Genomic DNA, 6,941 nt, shown 5'->3' with positions numbered 1-6,941 from the left:
TATATAACATGAGTGAACATAGGATTAAGAAGAAAGAACCCTTAAAGCAAAACTGATGTCGAAAGAGGAAGTTCCTCATGGTACAAAACAAAGAGAATCAAAGAAACACCTAAACATTCCAACAACTCAAACTTGAATTGTATGAACGTTTAGGCACTCTTCTCTTCCTCGTTGTTGTAGCACAAGGTCTAAGGATAGTTTGATGGTGTGAATGGTTTGGGGAGTGGTGTTTGGATTGTAAGGGAAGGCACGGCACAAAGATGTTTGATGGTCTACATTTCTGCAATGGATGAGTTTATGAATGGAATGGATGGACTTTGTGAAGGGCACGGCCCCAAGGGACCAATTTCTGTTGTGAATGAATTGTGTATGAATGAGAATGAATGCAAGGGTTTTTATAGGAGGAATGGAGGTGTATATGGCTGTTTGTTTAAGCATGCAAGTGGATGGTTAATGATGAAAAACAGCTAGGAAATCATGTGAAAGCTGGAATTGCATGTGTGTGCATGTGAAATCTGCCAAGATGCATGTGATTTGGCTGAATTGAAAGGAGAATGTGCACGGTTTTGAGAGGAACTTTGCTGAAAATGAATTAAAGGATGCATGTGAATTATTTATGAATGGAATGCATGTGCAATGAAGTGGATTTTCTGATGGGAACCTCACGGCATGGGCAGATTTCTGGTGGTTGTTTGGGTGTATGTTTGAATGGTGCATGTGAGTGAAGGTGTGGCTGCATGTGGAATAAAAGAGAGAGAATGTGGTGTAATGATGAAGTGGAAAAAGTGCATGTGCATGTGGCTGATTTGATTTATGGAAATGCAAAGGAAAATCTGGAAATTGGATTGAAGAGTCACGGCACATGTGTAGGAATGATTATGGATGCATGTGTTGAATGATTTCTTGGTGAGGGATGTGGAGTGGCTGGAATGATGAAAGAATAAAGGGTGCATGTGGGTTAATTAATTTAGTGTATGATATGATAAGTGAATGATAAGTGTATGAAATGATAAGTGGTGAATGATATGTGATTAATTAATGAAGGAAATGCATGTGCAATGACAATGTGTTAGAATGGATGTGTGTTATGCATGGCATGATTGGGATTAGGAAAGGTTTAAATGTCCTAAAACTAAAGGGAACAAGGTTCCAACACTTTGGTCTTCAATTAGGTCTTCAATTTCGTCCAACACTTTGGCTCCAAGCATAAGCTATCCATCCTTAGCCCAAAAGTGCTCCAAAAGTCTCCAAAATGCATCTTTTTGCTCCTTTAGCCCTTTGGACCTACAAACACACGAAAATAGCTTAAAGTACTAAAATAACTAAAGAAACATAACGTAAATGCACGAGAACAAGCCATTTAAGTCGCATGAATATGCTCCTATCAGTTGCTCAGCGATTACGATTGCACGATTGATTATCACCCTGGTCTTGCGAACGTAGTGGCTGATGCACTTAGCAGGAAGTCTCATGGTCGTATCAATGCGTTGTATGCGAGTCATGTTCCTCTTTTGATGGACTTGCGTTCTACAGGAGTGAGGTTAGAAGCAGAACACCGAGATGTGGCCTTACTTGCTAATTTCCAAGTTAGACCCATTCTAGTTGATCGGGTGCTTGAAGCTCAGGCAGCTGATCGGGAGATTCAAGAATTAATTCAAGCTCGAGAGCAAGGAAGGAGGCGAGACCTCAGAGTTCGTGAATCGGATGGCATGTTGATGCAAGAGGGTAGAATGTTCGTGCCTAATAATTCGGAGTTAAAGAAAGAAATTCTCGATGAAGCACATATTTCGGCTTACGCCATGCATCCTGGAGCTACTAAAATGTATCATACCATTCGACCATTTTATTATTGGCCGGGTATGAAGAGGGAGATAGCTGAGTATGTGAGCAGGTGTGCTGTTTGTCAGCAGGTTAAAGCGGAAAGGAAGAAGCCGTTTGGGTTGTTGCAGCCGCTTCCCATTCCAGAGTGGAAATGGGAAAATATCACTATGCATTTTGTGTACAAGCTCCCGCGTACACATAATGGCTTTGACGGCATTTGGGTGATCGTTGATCGGCTCACTAAATCGGCACATTTTATTCCAGTGAGGGAGAAGTATTCTTTGGGCCGTTTAGCGGAGCTGTTCATCTCAAAGATTATGAAGTATCATGGAGTCCCTGTGAGTATTGTCTCGGATCGTGATCCACGATTTACATCGAAGTTTTGGGTGGCTTTTCAGGAAGCTTTGGGCACGAGGTTACTCTACAGTACAGCGTATCATCCACAGATGGACGGACAGTCAGAGAGAACTATTCAAACCTTGAAGGATATGTTGCGAGCTTCGGTGTTGCAGTTCGGTGATGCTTGGCACCAGCGGTTGGATTTGATGGAATTTGCCTACAACAACAGCTTTCATTCGAGTATCGGCATGGCGCCGTTTGAGGCATTGTATGGTAGATCTTGTCGCACGCCGTTGTGTTGGTCAGAGGTTGGAGAAAGAGTTCTAGTGGGCCCAGAGATTGTCGAGGAGACTACTCAGAATGTTCAGGTGATTAAGTCTAACCTGAAAGCAGCCCAGGACAGGCAGAAGAGTCTAGCGGATCGGCATGCTACGGACAGAGTGTACGAGGTCGGAGATTGGGTATTTCTGAAGCTTTCACCGTGGAGAGGTGTCGTACGGTTTGGAAAGAAGGGGAAGTTAAGTCCCAGGTACATCGGACCATACGTGGTCACGGAGCGAGTTGGTGAGGTAGCTTACAGGTTGGAGTTGCCTCCGGTGTTGCCTAGAGTGCATAACGTTTTTCACGTGTCTATGCTCCGACATTATGTTGCTGATCCATCTCACATGATACCTCCTCAACCGTTAGAGATTAATCCAGATTTGACGTATGACGAGGAACCGGTGACGATCATCGATTGGAAAGAGAAGGTTCTGAGGAACAAGACGGTGAATTTAGTGAAAGTTTTGTGGAGGAATCATTCAGTCGAGGAAGCTACGTGGGAGACAGAAGATCAGATGAGGGATTTGTATCCTCGATTGTTCTTTGACCACTAGGGGTTGTAATTTTGTTGTTTTGAATTTCGGGACGAAATTCTAATAAGGTGGGTAGGTTGTAACATCCCGTCCCGACAATATCGAAACGTACGTGCGAAATGACCATTTTACCCCTAGTTCATTTTGTTATGTTGTTTGGTTGGTTGTGTGGTGTTGGCATGTGTTGGGCCACACACACACACACTCTTATTCTCCCTGTCACTCTCTCTCTCCCTCTCCCGTGCTGTTATCCCTTCCTGATGCAAAATATATTAAGCACACAAATTAAACCCTCTTCTGACAATTGTAGCAAAGTATGTAAGTAGGGATCGTTCAAAACCGGGGATTAGGAGGGATTGCTAAACTCTTGAAAACTGACCTAAGAACTCCCAAACAAAGTTAAAAACACTAATTTGGACTCAAATTAACTCTTGCCGCACCACCAAAACCCCATAAACCCATCTACAACCCAGAAATCATCCCAAACCACCCACACCATCTCTGCCGCAGCAAGGAGAAGAAGAAAGAGGACCTTAAACGTGCAGAAATTCAAGTGGATTCCTTGGGCGTTTTAGGTGTAATCAATCCTTCGTTATTTGTGTTTAAATTCAATTTTATTTCTCTTTCTGTGAACATGAGAGGCTAAACCCCTAGATAGCTAGGGGGTGATTCGAAACCATGTTTATGCTTGCAATATGATTTGATTAGTTTTGGTTGGTATTTCATGTATTGTGGATTCAATTTGTTTAACTGCTTGATTGATAACTTATTTGTGTATGTTTATTGAGAGTGCACGCTTAATTTTCATGCATGAATATGACGCTAGAATATAAGTGAATTTCACCTAATAGTTATGAACTTATATTCACAAGTAGTGGAGGTTGCTTATAAACAATCGCGTTAAATGAATTCCTGGCAAGAGTATCATGCTTTTCATAGTTACAAATGCCTTGTCGATGCTTATGAATTCCAAAGAACGTAATGATTCTAACTTGTATCTTTATCATGCTGTTCATATAGAGAACTTGTTAGGAATAATTTGGTTGCGATGCATATTCATCCAATTCAATGATTCTAGGGAAATCTGAAGGTTAATTTAAGCGGACCTAATTAACTTGGAGTGTCGAGGTTCATAATTCATCGAAAGACCAACTGAAAATCAAATTGTATGCAAGTGTGACATGTGTGGAGAAGAACCTTCTAGCTAGCATTCATCCATATTTTCATCACATTCATATTTACATTCTGCCTTTGAATTACAATCTGTGCATTTAGTTTAATTTCGTCAAAACCTCAATCCCCCTTTACTTTAGTGTCCATTTTAGTTAGAAAGTGTCTTAGTTTGTGTTTTTAAGTGTTTTGATTCAAGTTATTACCCAAATTCGTCCAAATTCACCAAAGTGCTCAAAACTGCCCAGAAAGTGTTTTTAAGGCAGTTTTGAGTGTTTTGGTGCTGTTTTGAGTCTTTTGATTTGTTTTAGTGTTTTGATTGTTTAGTTTTGCATTCTTTGAGTCTAGTTTAGTGTTTTAACCTTTGTTTTACGTTTTTGAGTCAGTTTCCAAGTGATTTTGCAATCCCTCCTAATCCCCGGTTAAGAACGATCCCTACTTATACTTATACTACAATTGCCAATTGTATGATTACACCATCATTTTTCAACGCTCCTAAATTCATAGATGCATAAATTGAGTATGGCATAACATTTATAGAGGCACCTAAGTCTAGCATCAAAGCGAATATTACCAATGACACAAGGAATTGTAAAACTACCTGGATCTTTGCATTTTGGGGGTAGTTTTCGTTGCAAGATGGCGGAGACATTTTCACTTACCTTGACAACCTCCTTGGTCGAAATCCTTTTCCTAGTGGTGCACAACTCCTTTAAAAACTTGGCATAGCGTGGAACTTGCTTGATTGCATCCAAAAGGGGTATGTTAACTTGAACTTTCCTAAATGTCTCAAGAATGTCTTTTTCAGCTTCCTCCTTCTTTGTTTGCATGAACCTACTAGGAAAAGGAACATTCAAAGGAAAAACATTAGTAGGAACTGAATTTGACACATTCTTACCTTTATTGGACAGATTGGATGGTTTTGGGTCACTAGCAACTTGCGGCAAAGGGAGTTCCACCCTTGCCGTGGGTTTGGTTGCTTCCCCCTCTTTAAAATGCAGTTTTTCATCCTCTTTGTGACCTGTTTTTGATGACGAACCTGCCCCAACTTCTTTTCCGCTTCTCAACACTATGGCTTTTGCTGATTCGAATCCACCTTTCGGATTCACCTGCGTTGAACTTGGTAACGTACCTTGTTCTCTACTAAATTGCCCCATGAATTCAGCCATTTGTCCCACTTGTCTCTTCAACTCAGTCACCTCTCGAGCTTGATTTTGCACCTCATTGGCGTAATTGTGCATGTCCTTTGCTTGTTTTTCTTGCCCCTGCGCCAATGTAGTTAGCAATTGAATAACTTGAGAATTATGAAAAGACGAACCTGAGTTGTTGTGGGACGATGGTGGTTGGTTGGATTGGTAGGGCCATGAGAACCCAGGGGGATTTTGTTGAAATCCCCTTTGTTGTGCAGATTGTTGGGGCTCTCTCCACTTGAAATTAGGGTGATCTCTCCACCCGGGGTTGTAGGTGTTGGAGTACGGATCATATTTGGGTTGGTTTTGGCCTTGGAAACCAATGGCATTGGCAGATTCCCATCCTCCATTCTCTATCAACTGAGAGCATGTCTCGGATGGATGCCCTTGCATTGAACACACGCCACACACTTGGTTTTCTTGTGGTTTTGACCCCTTGACAACCTGAGACACAAGAGAAGTAAGATTAGCCAATTGTGATTGAATGTCAGAAATTGCACTTACCTCATTTACACTTTGTTGCCGTGGCCCCTCTCTTTGTCCAACACCTTCATATTGTTGAGCATTGTGTGCTCGGTTCGCAAATAGAGTTTTGGCATCCACCGGAGTCTTGTCCACTAATGCACCACCCGTCGAGGCATCTAGCATTTGACATTCCATAGGAAGGAGTCCCTCGTAGAAATATTGAATAAGCAGCTCCTCCTTCATTTGATGTTGTGGACATGAAGCAACAAGTGATTTAAAACGTTCATAATAAGATGGAAACGACTCACCTTGATTTTGTTGGATGCAACTAATTCGTTTCCTCAAGAGAATGATCTTTGCAGTGGGAAAGAATTTCTCTAAGAATGCACGTTTCATACTTTCCCAAGAATTGACAGTTCCGGGGGCCAATTGATGCGAAATATATAAGCACACAAATTAAAACCCTCTTTTGACAATTGTAGTATATGAATAAGTAGGGATCGTTCTAGACCGGGGATTAGGAGGGATTGCTAAATCACTTGAAAACTGACTCAAAAACGTAAAACAAAGGTTAAAACACTAAACTAGACTCAAAGAATGCAAAACTAAACAATAAAACACTAAAACAAACCAAAAGACTCAAAACAGCCCCAAAACACTCAAAACTGCCTTAAAAACACTTTCTGGGCAGTTTTGAGCACTTTCACTAATTTGGACGAATTTGGGTAATAACTTGAATCAAAACACTTAGAAAAACAAACTAAGACACTTTCTAACTAAATTGGACACTAAAGTAAAGGGGGATTTAGTTTTTGACGAAATTAAATAAAATGCACAGATTGTAATTAAAACAGATTGTAAAGATGAATTTGATGAAAATATGGATGGAATGCTAGCTAGAAGGTTCTTCTCCACACATGTCACACTTGCATACAAGATGATTTTCAGTTGATCCTTCGATGAATCATGAAACTCAACACTCCGGGTTAATTAGGTCCGCTTAAATTAACCTTCAAGTTTTCCTTAAGTTAATGAATTGGATGGGACAGCGCATACACAATTCAAAAAATTCTCCAAAAGTCCTTTACGTGAAAAGCACAAT

This window comes from Pyrus communis, chromosome 1 (assembly GCF_041283825.1).
Source record: "Pyrus communis isolate YQ-2024b chromosome 1, ASM4128382v1, whole genome shotgun sequence".
NCBI classification, from domain to species: Eukaryota; Viridiplantae; Streptophyta; class Magnoliopsida; order Rosales; family Rosaceae; genus Pyrus; species Pyrus communis.
This window is presented reverse-complemented; position numbering follows the sequence as displayed.